The sequence below is a fragment of the Lepidochelys kempii genome, chromosome 7 (genome assembly GCF_965140285.1).
Source record: "Lepidochelys kempii isolate rLepKem1 chromosome 7, rLepKem1.hap1, whole genome shotgun sequence".
NCBI lineage: Eukaryota > Metazoa > Chordata > Testudines > Cheloniidae > Lepidochelys > Lepidochelys kempii.
In genome coordinates, this window is record NC_136386.1 from 91,782,250 (window position 1) to 91,797,531 (window position 15,282).

The window sequence follows — 15,282 nt, forward strand, 5'->3', positions numbered from 1 at the left end:
ATTTCTAAGAGCTAATCATCCATACTTTCCATTTGGTGGGAGAGTATCACAGAAAGGTGGAAATCAGAAACATGTAAACACTCTCTGATGCCTGTGGAAGGAAATGAGTACACAAGCTAATGCTTTTCTTTCACCAGTTCACTATCACCATTGAAATTGACAGAGCAAAAACTCTGCAAGTGTAGACATAGCTTTAGATGTCTGCAGCAACTTAAAAGTGCATCATATTATGTAGGTGACAAATAATTTGGGTGTTCCTTGACTAATCAGCATCCTGAACAGACACACCAATAAATCATGATTACTAATACGATTAGAACTGAGCACACCAGACTTCTCTATTTTTAATATGCCCAAACATTTAATACGGAAGACATCGGAAAATATTCTTAAGCATTTTATATAAATTAAGAAACCCTCTGGCTTTAGAATTATGTATTGCCTGAGATCAGCAAGAGCTTTCTTTCTATTTTCAATTTAAATACAAATTGGTGTAATTGTATTGGCAGTCCCGTTAGCATGGCCACAGCTTGGAAAGCATCTGAAACGTTTCATTTAAGGACAGTGAATTTTCACTTTTCCCTTACCTCTCTTCACACCCAGGTTCTGAGATCCTCAGCTCATATCAGAAAGAAAAGAGTATTCATTTTGAAAATGTTGTTCTCAAATTACCTCCTTCCCTTTCTGAAAAGTGACAGCTCTGAAAGAGTTGCAGAAAGAATGACAGCTATTCTGATTAAAAACAGAAGTTAAATGACATATCCAACTAGCTCTAGGCATTGCAGAATCCTGAAAGAGCCTAGACTGCAGGGCTGAGCAGCTCTGGTAAATAATATTGGTGGTTCATGGCAATGCTTGCTGTGTACAAACATATTGTTAATCTCTTTGAGACAGATTCCATTGTGATGGTGCAAAGCTAGGTAATGAAAGCATACTAAGAAACATGCACTGAGTCTGCTGAGATTTAATTGTTTGGGGCAGTAGGAAGGGATATGCCAGCTGCAAGTAGATAAGAACAGAACTCCCTTAGCAGGAGTGAAGGAGATATTTACTATCTGGTTGTACTTATGTCAGGTCTGAAAAAACTACACACATTAGGGTTGCCAACTTTCTAATCACACAAACCCAAACACCCTTGCCCCATCCCTTGTCCCACCCTGCCCGAGGCTCAACCCCACCCCTTGCTCATGCCATCCCCCCTCCCTCTGTTGCTCGCTCTTGCCCATCCTCACACACACGCTCATTTTCACTGGGTTGGGGTGTGAGAGGGGGAGGGCTCCGGCTGGGGGTGCAGGCTCTAGATGGGGACAGAAATGAGGGGTTCAGGATGTGGGAGGGGGTGTGGGCTCCAGTTGGAGGTGCATGCTCTGGGGTGGGGCCAGGAATGAGGGGTTTGGCATGCAGGAGGGAGTTCCAAGCTGGGGTAGAGGGTTGGGGCATGGGAGGGGGTTTGGGGTGCAGGCTCCAGGAGGGAGTTTGGGTGTGGGAGGGGGCTCAGGGCTAGGGCAGGAGGGTTGCGCGTGGGAAGGGGTGTGGGCTCCAGGCTGCGCTTACCTCAGGTGGCTCCCTGGAAGCAGCAACATATCCCTCAGCTCCTAGGCAGAGGCGCGGCCAGGTGGCTCTATGCACTGCCTCCACCCACAGGTGCTGCCCTCGCAACTCCCATTGGTCACAGTTTCCAGCCAATGGGAGCTGCGGCGCCAGTGTGCGGTGTGATGCAGTCACAGAGAACAGCTTATTCAAAATGTTTGTTGTTCCATATGACTATTACAGAGAAGGAAAGGGTTAAACAAAAGGCCTATATACACATTATCTTACCTAAACTTTAGCCTTTGCTTGCAAGTTTAGGTAGGCCTTGCTTTGTCGCAGACATCCTCACCGCCTCTGCCTCTGTTTGACCCATCAGTGTTTTTTCCTATAGTTCATAGGCTGTCCCTTATTGATTTTTAGAATCCCTTTGTTTGTCCTGCAATTCTTGAACCTGCTCAGTGAGGTTTGTGTCACTGATCGGGGGTTGGAGGTACACTTCCACCAATGGATTAATAGTTGTTCTTTTGAGAACTAGCAATTCAGTTAGTCTATTGTCTGCCTTCCTGGGGATGTATACAAACCTCCCAGGATTGAGTTAACTCTTTTTCCTCCCTCATGAAGCAGACAAATGTGCACATGCTATTTACTTACCATTTTCCCCCAACTTCTTCAGACATAGTTACATGCAGAGAAACTAACATTGAATATAGAATGGAAAAACTTCACAGTTAAGATAACTAACATTTAACAATCCAGCCCACCAGTCTCAACAGGCCACTAGTTTGTCCTGCATATTCTTTAAGACCCTGTGCATAACTACCAAATGATTTATTATTTTGTATGTGTGTGCGTTATCCTCTCATCTTCTATATCTCTTAAGACAATATTCTGAGATGGTCATTTTCTTGCAGAGATAATTACTGTTCTGACTGTGAAAATGCTGTTTTGAAAAGATGTTTTTCATTTGGTCCTAGAGGCTGAAAGATTTGTTGTGGTTCTAATCTCATCAGGAAGGGAATTCTCGTCATTGGGCCACCTGCTAAATAAGCGCTGTCTCTTGCTTCCATGATTCTCATTCATTTTATAGACTGCTTCGTGGTACTTGATGAGCAAAGCAGCTGTGGCAGGGCATAGCAATAAAAGAAGAGTTGATCCTGGAGATAGACTGGGCCTATTCTATTGAAGGCCTTGAAAGCAGTACAAAGAGCTTGATTTTGATCCATCACTGAACAGAGCCAGTGCAGTGACTGGAATGTCAGTGTGATGTGTTTGTATTGATCTGAGCTGCTTTGCAGGCATGCTACAGCACATTAAAGCAACATAAGGGATTTTTTAAATGCTGTTACCACTGATTACTAGGTTACTGCACTGCAGTAATTGAACCTGGAGATCATAAAAGTGTTGATCACTGTGGCTCGGTTTGAGTCTGGAAGCATAGGGCAGTCTTTAGGCAACTGAAAATGAAAACCTGAAAAATTTTACTATTTGGGTATCTGGTAAGAATAATGATGAGTCCAAACTTCACCCAAGACTATGTGTCATCTATACAGTCAAAGGAGTTCTGTTTTTTGGAATATTTCCCTCAGTCTGTTAACATGACTTTTGTGGCACTTTAGTGATAGCTTTGTGTTGAGGATAATGCCCCTCCCGAAAGGAAGCACTGGGGGAAGGTATTGTAGCAATGAGACAATATATCTCTTAGAGCTTTTCTTAACAGGTACTGCATTGTAAATAGGAGATGCCTGCTCTGTAGCCCCACCTTCTGGCCAAGTGTGGCTCTGCTGAGGCCTGCCTCCATTTCCCCCTTAATGGGGGCAGCAGTGGGTTTGCTGTAACAGCACAGACAAGGAGAAGCCAAACACTCCAACATAACTGTCTGTACTTAGTAAAGTCCCCTGAAAGGCTCACTTGAACAAGGCTCTTACCTCAGAACCTAGTTTGAGCTACTTAAAATGTAAGTCCCCAAACAAAAAGCCCCTGGGTGTGGTCAACCAGTCCATAGGGAGCTGAGCCAGAGATCCCCTTCCCTCGTCAGCTGTGCGGTTTCAACTCTCCACATCTGACCTGCTTTGCTTCCTCTTACCCTTTTTTTAAATAGGGCAGTCTCAGATAGATCAGAGAGCCTCCTTGATAACATGCAGGTGGTTCTGACAGTGGCTCCTGGACCAACCTTAAAAGGTAGCACACACTCTTATGTGTGCTCTCCCCAGTGCAGCTGGCTAGCTCTACAGGCTAGAATGTGGGAGTGGGAGGGGGGCTCCACAGACATTATTTCCTGCCTTTTCAAGTGAGTAGCAGCCCCTGAAATCCTTCCCCACATTTCCCAAATCTATCCCCAGAATGTCAGGTTTCTCTAGATACAGTAGAAGTGCAAGGCTGTGAAAGAGAAGTTGGCTTGTGATCTCGATTAATCTTTTGTATAGCTTGGTGATATAAGGAGAATTTGTGACTTTTTAAACTGTCTTTTGTTTTACTTAAAAGATTTAATGTAAGGTGCTGGCCTGTCCCCTCAGCCCAAAAAGGAGCAACACTACACAGAGTGTCTTTTTTCCTCAGGATGTCAGTTTTATTTCTCTTTTATATAATGTTGAAAAACAGTCATCCCTTCTTCCTAACCTAGGGTCTTCTGGAGGGGCCTATTTATTTTTTTTAGAGTTCACTCACTCTGCCTCAGGGCCTGCCACAAAAACCAACCTGCTTTTGTAGTTCTCCACCCCAGAGTCTCTTGCAGGCTTTTATAATCACCCCATCCCCAGCTGATCAGTTTCAGATGGGAGGTTGTTAATTATCACAGGTGAGGCTGGGTCCATCTCCCCTTAAAGGGCCTGCCGCCCAGTGACAGTGGACAAAGGCTACTTTTCAAACATATCCCTATTTGCAGGCTTTCATTTAAATAAAGTCACTAAAAATTCCAAACAGATCTTCACTCTCCAGCAGTTATAGTCATGAAACCAATCATAACAGATAACGAATAAGCTGATATTTCTTTTCTCCTCTTAATAAGAGAACCAGGGTGGACTCTGTTTAGCTACTTCAGTCCCCTACTTCGATTCACAAAATTCCTGCCAAACTCTGTAGGCACCTAAACTCACTCAACACCTAAGTTTTTGCTTGTGTACTGCTGCTTCCCTGTAGGCATTTGGATGTCTTTCTCCTCCCTAAGCCCCAGAGCAATTCACAAACCTGGGGAAGACAAACATTTATCTTCCCATCTGATAGGTGCCCTCTGAGCACACCACCTGGATTGGGCCCCATTTAAAAGCCAGCTGGAGGAAGGGGGAGGAAGTGGTGTCCACCTTATAAGTCTTAGCCCAGGGATTAGAGCTGACCACAGTTCTACAGTTATTCTTACACTCTGGCCCAGCCACTCTTTCTTTGAGTGGTTGGGTGAGAGAGAATGAATGACGATAGAACAGTGGGCAGTGGTTGAGGCATGCACCCGTGGAGCAGGACACCCTGCTCCAGTGTCTCTGATTATTTACCCAGAGCAAAAAGCTTCAAGAGAAGAGCATGATGGGGCCCTTTTCTCATAGCTCCATGGCTAGAGCACTCTTCTGAGAGGTGGACAGACCTCAGTTCAAATCCTTTCTCCCCTCTGCACGGAGAGGCAATTAAATCTGTGTCTCCAATATCCCAGGTGAGTACTCTAATCACTGGGCTAAGAGTTATGTGGGCACCACCTGCTCCTCCGGCCATTTTGTATGAAGCAAGGCAGGTGACTAACTCATCATTCCCACAAGAAACTACATAGGCCTCTAAGAAGGATTTCCATTTATGGATCACTAGCGGAACTAGTTCCCATCTCTGAGAATGGGGCAGGCTTAGCGTGTTGGCATCTCCCATAGTTGAGCTTAGGCAGGGAGCTGCCTAGAATGCTGTCTTTTGTGGATTGCGTTCTTAGGCACCTGTCTCGCCACATTCGTTGCACAGGGAGATGAGGTGCCTAACACCGCTTTGTGGATTGCAGTTTTGTTCCTGTGATGCTTTTTTCTAGGCACCCAAAAGTTAGGCATTGTGACTCAGAATTGCCATGCCTATGTCCCTTTCTTGATTCCACCCTCAGATATTGGAACATAGTTTCAATAAATCTTCAGTGTTTAATCCACAAAATTAAAACTATTTCTTCAAATATTTTATGCACTCACATGATTACTCCTCTCCCAAAGCACAGCTTACCATACATATAAAATGACTTAGCTAAACTTTTGAAGGAATATCACTTGAATCCATCCAATTGTACATATGATTGTTGAGATTTGTAAATGGTGGTGCTTTTCATTTTCACACTACCTTTCTTCCTATTAATAAGCAATTTCCAAATGCTGCTCTGTGGTGTTAACAAGTAGTTTGAACGATTATCTACTTACTGCAAAGTTAGCCAAAATGAATAGCAAAACAATTCAAATTTTTCAAAGTTGAGTAACTATATTACTTTTAATAAGTATTAAGACAAAGGAATCATCAACTGGCAGAAGTTTACTCTGACCCCTTTAACAATCCCAAATACGATGGGTAAAACTCTGGCACCACTGAAGTCAATGGTAAAATTCCCATGAACGTCAATGTACCTAGGATTTCACCAAATGCATCTTTTAAAAAATGTATTTTTCTTATTTCAAATTCCTTTTGTGAACACTTTGACAGTAATTAGTTTCATTTAGAACAGTAATTGTCTAGTTAAGTGAATACAAAATTCAAGAATCTAAGGAGCAGACCAATGATTAGAATGAAGAACCTGGACAGTAATGTACGGTTATTGTAAAATGCAGCAATGTAGTTAGTAGTTTCCTTTTAACTTAATTACTATGGCAGGTCACAATTTTATACAATATACCCTTAAACTAATTTAAAGTTGTTTTCATCTATTATCAAAATAGCTTCTTTCATTGGCAAGGGATTATTAATGCTCTCTAAGCAGTGACTGCCTTAATTAGTTGAACCTGTGGAGTAGACAGTATAATTTTCCTGTGAAACTCTTCATTAGAAAGCTGTCTTCTTACAGTACAAAATATACACAGCAGAAAGATGCATCAGGAGCAAATGAACTGCCGTTGTCCCAGCTTCTGCTTTATTTGTTGTAAACGTTCCTTCCTCATACATCTTGGTGGCAAAAATGTGCTGAATTTAATGTATTCTTCGTATTTCTAGCATCCAGAAGGAAAGAGCTTAAGAGTAATAGCAGTTTAAGACTAGTGAATCGAATTCCATGAGCTCAGACTCCACCAAACACTGAAGGAATTTCTGAGAGAAAGTTCAGTAAAGTCCCCCTTATTTCATTGGGATTTTTTTGTTCTACCTTTTATGCAAGGTGGGAATGTTGACTGTGGAATGTTTAATATACTTATTAGATGCTACCAAAGAGAGAAACTTTTTATTTAATTTAAGACTGCGTAATCTTGCTTTCCTCAGGGACAGAGAGATAGGGAAGCTACAGGAATCATGAGAGTTACTTATTGGACAAGTAAACCTAGAGTTGATAGAATTAATGTTATGGAAAAAGTCAGTTTCAGTTAATATATTGGAAGACTGTGGTAACTACCATTCTATCAAATCTGGAATGGAACGTGGTCTGAAGACTATTTACAAGTATGAACTGATGGCTGGCTTGCAGTTTATGGACACCTATTCATATGATATCAAATTGCATTCCTTTTTTGAGTAATATTAGTTTTATATAATAGGATAGTTCATTTAAATTATCATTTTGTCACTGCATATTTATTGGTCATGTTCAGGTAAACTAGATTATTAATTATTAATCCTGAATGAAATTTATTTTTTGTTTGCCAGGCATTCCTCTCTTGTCTTCCACCTGAAAATAATCCCATTGTTCAAGGCTGGTATACATATAAAAATAAAATAAGAGTTCAAGTATTATAGCTACCTGGTCTAAATGAACCATGGCTTTCAAATGCCTGAAATTTTCCTGTAGTAAAACTCACAAATCAATAATAATTGAAAAGTCTCCTTTGGCATAAATCATTGGTTGTTTTTTGTATGGCAAAAGGCATTTGTATTTGATGTATAAGTACCTGGGATGAAAGTCCACACAGGAATAGCTAAAGATGCTGTGTGTGTAGATGCTGACCCTTGCTCAGAGTCATTGATGGTTAAAGCCCAGTCCTTTAGGAGTAGCTGTTGGAGCTCTGAGGTTCCTTTTATGTTGCAGAATAGCTGCACAATGGGAGGGTAGACTACCAGGCTCACCTTTTCTAGTCCATGTGATCTTGATGAGCTACCTGAACTAGGGTTTTCCTGGGGTAAAGGAGTAGGGAAGGAAAAGGAGAGTGTTAAGCTGCCTGTCTGGTATGAGGCTCAAGAGAGAGGGTATAAGGCAGCTACTTCTGGGATCAGAGCAGAGGTTCTTTACCTGAGGTTTCTGCAAGGACTTTTCTGTGTGGTTCTTGTTTCCACCCCTGTTCAAGGAAATGGGAGTTGTGTACAGTTAGTAAACGAACACATTACACTAAGAAAAGACATAAGTCTTTATCACTGAATTCTGCTCCAAATGGGAATCTGACTGACAAGCCTTTGAAAATCTGCTACAACAGAAAATTAAATTGAAGAATAACCTGTAGCATAACTAAACAGCAAGATTCTTTGCTACCAAATGTTATCTGAGTTCAGGAGTTTATCAGGATTTAAATATAAACTAATGTTTTATATGGATGATGGGAACAGCCACAGTTACATTATGTAGGATAAAAATATAGAGTATATAGATCCTCCTAAAAGCATAATCTGACCACTAATTGCCTGGGTATAAGTAGAAGGTGCCCCAGGTAGTTTATTGTACAATTATCCATTATGAGGCTTCTTGAGCCTTCCTCTGAAACATTTGGCACTGACCATTGTTGAATACAGGGTATTAGATGTTCCCTGGGCCTGATCTGATGAGTCACTTCCTGAGCTCCTATATTGTTCTGTGAGCTCTGTGTATTCCGTTCTATATAACAAATAGGTTCCTGCCCCAGGAGGCTGCAATCTAAGATGGACACGCAGCAGTTTAGGTCAGGTCTACATTACAAACTTGTCAGCATAGCTGTGTTAGTCAGGAGTGTACTGAGGTGTGATTTGGCAACACCTGTGCCAACAGAAGCATCTCATGTTGACGTAAAATCTTTTTTGCTTATTTTGTTGGGGAAGTGGTATAAGCTATACTGACAAAAGTACTTTCCTGATATAAGCTTGAAATAAATGTATATGGTAGGAGTAAGTTATTGAAGGGATGTGGCTGGTTTGAAGCAGGGAAAACAGAATGTTTTTGGTGGTAGCAATTTGGTAAGTTTTCTGCGAGCGGGGAGGTCTCACTGTGCAGTAGCAATCTTGGGCCCCAATTCAGGAAAGCTGTCCATCTCTATTAAGAACAGCCCTAACGATGTGCTTTAAACACATCTGTACTCTCCAGAGCTAACACGTTACTGATTTAACAGCATAGGTCCAGATCCTCAGCTGGTATACATCAGTATAGCTCTACTGCAGTCAATGGAAATATACTAAACTACACCAGCAGAGGATCTACCTGTAGTGGTTACTGAAGTCCATATTCAGGAGCCATAAAGGAATCAAGGGTAGCTCATATACTTTTAAACTGTAGAACCTGGCTTTGTACTGAGTTTGTAATATAAGCCAGGATATCCTAGTTATCCCCTACTCTTTAGAAAATACCATGGGATTTTTAACTTTTTATCTAGACAGTCTGCAGAAACCTTAATTTAATGTTTGATCTAAAGGCACCTGTAAGTGCTGTGTGTAATTGCACTGTGTGTATAGCTTTTCATGAGCGATAACCCCGAGTCTGGATATGGGACGTATACTCGCAGCATTATGACCAAAAGGTAAGTGCTAATTTACTCTGTATGTGTGTGTGCACACACTTGTACACCAGGTACTTTATTTGAACAAACATGGGAAACAGCTGATGTGTTTGGGATGAGTATTAAGATCTAAACCTGGCTTTGGATTTTTAGATGCTCTTTGATTCCTCCTTTTGCTAGAGATACTCTATCAAATGTCATCTTAATATTAAGAAAAATGCAGTGTGCATACTATAGAAATGTTAACAAGGCAAGATGAGGAATTTGTCAAGTGTGTGTTAATTCTGTTTTATTAAACTGTGTATTTTAAGATTCTTTGCCTCTGTTCTGTTGATAAAAGCCTATGAAAAATAGTGCAATTATATTCTGACATGGAGTTTTCAAAGTCAGAATATATTTCTGTAAGTGAATGAACATCCAATTTAAAAAGAGATTTTGTTTGAAACCTGTGCAGTCTTTTTAAAAACTTTTTAATTTAATTTAATTGACAAAATTGGTCTTCAATAGATGGTGTCATAAGTCAATGGAAGAATTTGGCACTGGCTAAATATATTGTAATTTGTCTGACTCAGGCAACTGTAGCTTAACCTCCTACAGGATCCTAGGTGACTAACTATCAGCTGTCTCTCCAGATGGCAAAGACATTTCAGGAAGATGACATGCTGGTTTATGAAGTGGAAATGACTGTTAACAATACACAATGTTGGATTTAGCATAGGTACTAAGGCTAGAGAAATTGAAAAAATATGCCACTAAGAGCCCTTCTAGAAAAAGACCAAACTCTCTAATCCAGGAAGAACAGCTTAACCAAGATCTACCAGTGCATTCAGATACCTTTCAAATATTCTCTATCAGCAGCAAGGAAGCTGAATTATGAACAGAACTATGGACTCCAGTCTGTGGCTCCAAGGTTCAATTACTTTGTGTGAGCTTTGAATGCAGTAGAAGTTTGTCCAAAAGATCTTGCATATTTGCACTGGGAGAATGCTTCTTTTTAAAAAAAAAAAACAAAAAACAACACAGACTTAAATGTCAAGTATGGTCAGATGCAACCCAAAACCATGTATAGCACCTCCAAGTGTCAATCTGTGTGCATACAGCACACATCTTTCATATTGCTAACAGTAAACAGGATGGTACATGACCTTATAACTGGCTTATGTCACACTACATATTTCATTATCTTAATGCCCTTCTAAACTTCTCCAAATCTTTCCCAGTTTTGAAAAGTGCCATATAATCTGGACATTTTATCTTTATTGTAATGTTTCAAATGAAACTGTGAACTAAAAGTATTCTTACAACTAAGGATCTCTCCTTTGCTGATACTAATTATATGGATTCTACTATGGTTTGTAGAAATTTTACTTATACAAAAGTATTTTCGGTTAGTGGAATTGAATTGTATATCGTATCAAATGCTCATAATGAGGTAGTTTTTTCTGGTGTGAGAGACTTTGAGCAAGTCTGTTGTTCTCTCTTTCATCACTTTCCTGATCTGTTTTACAGATGGGGACACAGACAAATGAATCATGGGCACATGCAAGGGATTTAAGCAGCAGGCTGCAACTTTAATAAACACTGGTATGCATCTCAGATACATTTAACTGGTTCCATTGCAGAGTTACAGGGTTATCACCAATAATACAAGGTAGAGCAGCTTAGACCCCCACTAGGACCCACTCCTGAATCCTCTCTTGTCATAGTGTGTGGAGGAGGGGGATAAAGGTTACCAAGGGGGGAGCTTCAGTCCTTGAAGACTTGAGGTCTCCTCTTCTCCTATAGGCAGGGCTGGCTCCAGGCACCAGCGAAGGAAGCAGGTGTCTGGTGCGGCCAATGGAAAGGGGCGGCACGTCCGGATCTTCGGCGGCGAGTCCTCCATTCCCTCTCTTCCTCTTTGGCGGCAATTCGGCTGCAGCTCAATTGGGTTTTTCTTTTCTTTTTTTTTCTTTCTTCGCCGCTTGGGGGTGGCAAAAAAGCTGGAGCCAGCCCTGCCTATAGGCTCGTGATTCACCAGCAGAATGCTTGGTCTCATTTACCTCAGAAGCTGGCCCTCTTAGCCCTTAACTCTACTGGACACTGGCTGCAAGTTGCAACAAGCTAAACAGTTTTACCTTACCCAATACTGAACTTCCAGGTCCTATTGCAGGCAATCCAAATGTGCCTCCATGATGCTGTGACAAAAGTGGATAAAAACCACTAGAAGTCTCCTAGTTTGGTCCAATGGGACCCTGAACCTCAAAAAAACTGATCAGTCATACCCGCAGGCCCTAAAAAACACAGATCCTACTCTACATCTAGGGGCAGATAACAGGAGGAAGAGGCTTTTGAACAGTTTGTGAGAGTTTAAATAGGTGGTAGCAGGGGACAGGGGTGTACAAGGAGACACAATTGGCTAATCTTGTCTCCAAGCCAATTAGAAGGTGGCGAACAGGTGGCTTCTGTCTTGCTATACATGCTGTCTTGTCATCCCCCCCTCTCCCCAATCTTTCCTGGCATTGTTTCATTCCATGCAATCTGTTCAAGATCTCCTCCCATTGACTGCAGGGAAGGGGGAGCATTCTGATAATATTCTATTATTAAAATAGATACTCAGATCACATTTTATAATTTATTCCTTTACCTGCTTTTCAACATTTATTGGTACGGGGGCTTTCTTCCCATCTGTTCACACTGCTTCTCTTGGGCCTTGTCTACACTCAGAATTGCATTACTTTGACCAAGGTAAAATCCCTGTGTGGACACATTTAATTTGATTTAAAACTGGCTTATATTGTTTTATCTTAAATTTGATTCCTTACTCAGTTATGCTATAGCAATATAAAGCAGGATTAAGCTGATTTTAGGTGTCCATAAACATTTTGCACTGGTTTAATTAAATCATTTAGTTTCATCAGTACAGCTTTGTGTGTAGATGAAGAGTAAAATTTTCAGAAGTGACTAAGTCCCACTGAAAGTCAATGAGACTGATGTGCCTAAATCCCTTTTGAAAATATAAGCATTTGAGTACATATGAAAGAACTTTTTAATTATTTATTTTATGAAGTAGTTACATTTGATTATATAATTTTAAAGTATTTAATATTCTAGCTATGTGAATATATGTATAAAATGTCATGGCTTTAGATTGATCTTTGGTAACTAAAATTTGGAGTGGATAAAAAAATTTTTTCAAAAAAGTCAGTTATATAAGTAGAACTTTTTTTGTCTAATTTTGGCACAGTGTGCAAAGTTTGTTTGTACTGAAGTCAGTGGAAGTACTCTAGATTTGCAACAGTGGGCCCATAGAAAATAAATGATCTGAGGCAAAGAGTGTTCCAAATTCTGCTTTTCGTTACACCTGTGTAAATCTAGAAAACGTCCATTGTAGTTGATACCTGTATCATTTTGTTTTATACACATTAAACAAGCTGATGACACTCAAATGATTAATAATGAAGTTGGGTGTGATCCTCCATCTATACTTAGGTAAAACTCCCATTGAAGGGCGTAAGAGTCAAGGATGTGAGAATGTCCATTAGTAGTTTAACTTCATGTTGTTAGTTGCTATATATAGTGTGGAAAAGTAGTAAAACTGTTAGGTAAAATAAAAGGCTGTGTCACATTCCTAAGAGTATACTGCTCTCCTTACTTCACTCTGAGTAAAAGCATTTTAGTTGTTGTATTCTGAACAAAAGCACTTATACAGTAACAGTTTTTAATCTCTAAAAAATTGTAGTCCATCCAATAAGCAATAAATAATTTTAAATACTTTCACTTATTTTGATCACTTGTTTTCACATCTTAGTTCTCTCTCTTAGCAGTTGACAGTCATGCAAAGTACAAAAACGAGTTTGGGTTTTCTTTTTTTTAAAACTAAATGTGTCCAACACTCATGAATAAGATTGTTTCCTCATGATTGACTGTCTGCTGACAAATGCACTTAACTGCTATCAGGCCAATTTCACATTGCTTTTCAATTCATACTGAGTTACAGAACATTAAAAGCAACCTAATTCCATTTAATATTGTTTCATGAATTTCTAGCAGTCCTGTTGCACTTTCTAAAAAAAAAACTAGGACTGTCGATTAATCGCAGTTAACTCTCGCGATTAACTAAAAAAAAATTTAATCACAATGAATCGCACTGTTAAACAATAAAATACCAATTGAAATTTAGTAAATATTTTTGGATGTTTTTCTACATTTTTCAAATATATTGATTTCTTTTACAACACAGAATACAAAGTGTACAGTGCTCACTTTATATTATTTTTATTACAAATATTTGCACTGTAAAAATGAACAAAAGAAAACAAAACAAAACAAAAGAAATAGTATTTTTCAATTCACATCATACAAGTACAGTAGTGCAATCACTTTATCATGAAAGTGTAACTTACAAATGTAGTTTTTTTTGTTACATTACTGCACTCAAAAACAAAACAATTTAAAACTTTAGCACCTACAAGTCCACTCAGTTCTACTTCTTGTTCAGCCAATCGCTAAGACAAACACGTCTGTTTACATTTATGGGAGATACTGCTGGCTGCTTCTTATTTACAATAAGTGAAAGTGAGAACAGGCGTTCGCATGGCACTTTTGTAGCAGGTGTTGCAAGGTATTTATGTGCCAGACATGCTAAACATTCATATGCCCCTTTGTGCTTTGGCCACCATTCCAGAGGACATGCTTCCATGCTGAGGACGCTCGTTTAAAAAAAAAAGTGTTAATTAAATTTGTGACTGAACTCCTTTGGGGAGAATTGTATGTCTCCTGTTCTGTTTTACCTGCATGCTGCCATAGATTTCGTGTTCTTGCAGTCTCGGATGATGACTCAGCACATCTTCATTTTAAGAACACTTTCACAGCAGATTTGACAAAACGCAAAGAAGGTACCTGTTAGGGTTCCCTCCCCACTCTTATCTCTAGGATACAGATGTGGGGCCCCACATGAAAGACCCCCTGAGCTTATTTCTACCAGCTTAGGTGAAAAACTTCCCAAGGCCCAAATTCTCCCTTGTACCTTGGATTAGGTAACGCTGCCACCATCAAGTGATTTAGACAAACTCAAGGAAAGGATCACTTGGAGTTCCTACTCCACCCTAATATCCCCCAAGCCCCCACACCCCTTTCCTTGGGGAGGCTTGAGAATAAACAAGATGAGCACAGACCAACCTTGAGTTTTTTTGGACACTAAAAGAAACTCAATCAGATTAGAAAAGAAACAGAACTTAATTAGAAAGAAAAAAAGGTAAAAGAAGCACCTCTGTAAAATTAGAATGGAAGATAATCTTACAGGGCAATCAGATTCAAAAACACAGAGGATTTCCCTCTGGGCCAAATTTTAAAGTTACAAAAAGAAAACCAGGAATACACCTTCCTCTCAGCACAGAGAAAGTCACAAGCCAAAACAAAAAAAAGCTAACACATTCCCTTGCTAGTACTTACTAATTCTAATGAAGCTGAATTGCTTGCTTCCTTGATCTGTCTGGCAAGCACACGACAGACAGATCAAAACCTTCCCTCCCTCTCCCCCCAGATTTGAAAGTATCTTGTCCCCTTATTGGTCCTTTTGGTCAGGTGCCAGCCAGGTTACCTGAGCTTCTTAACCCTTTACAGGTAAAAGGATTTTGTGCCTTTATAGTACTGTATACAGGAAGGTTGTTACCCTTCCCTTTATATTTATGACAGTACCAATGTGTGATTTTTAAAAATAGCTACGGCACTCTACCCAAGATTTAAGAATCTGAAGTGCTTTCCAAAATCTGAGAGGGATAAGGTGTGGAGCATGCTTTCAGAAGTCTTAAAAAGAGCAACACTTAGATGCAGAAACTACAGAACCCGAACCACCAAAAAAGAAAATCAACCTTCTGTTGACTCAGATGATAAAAATGAACAATGCGTCAGTCCGCACTGCTTTGGATTGTTATTGAGCAGAACCCATCATCAGCAT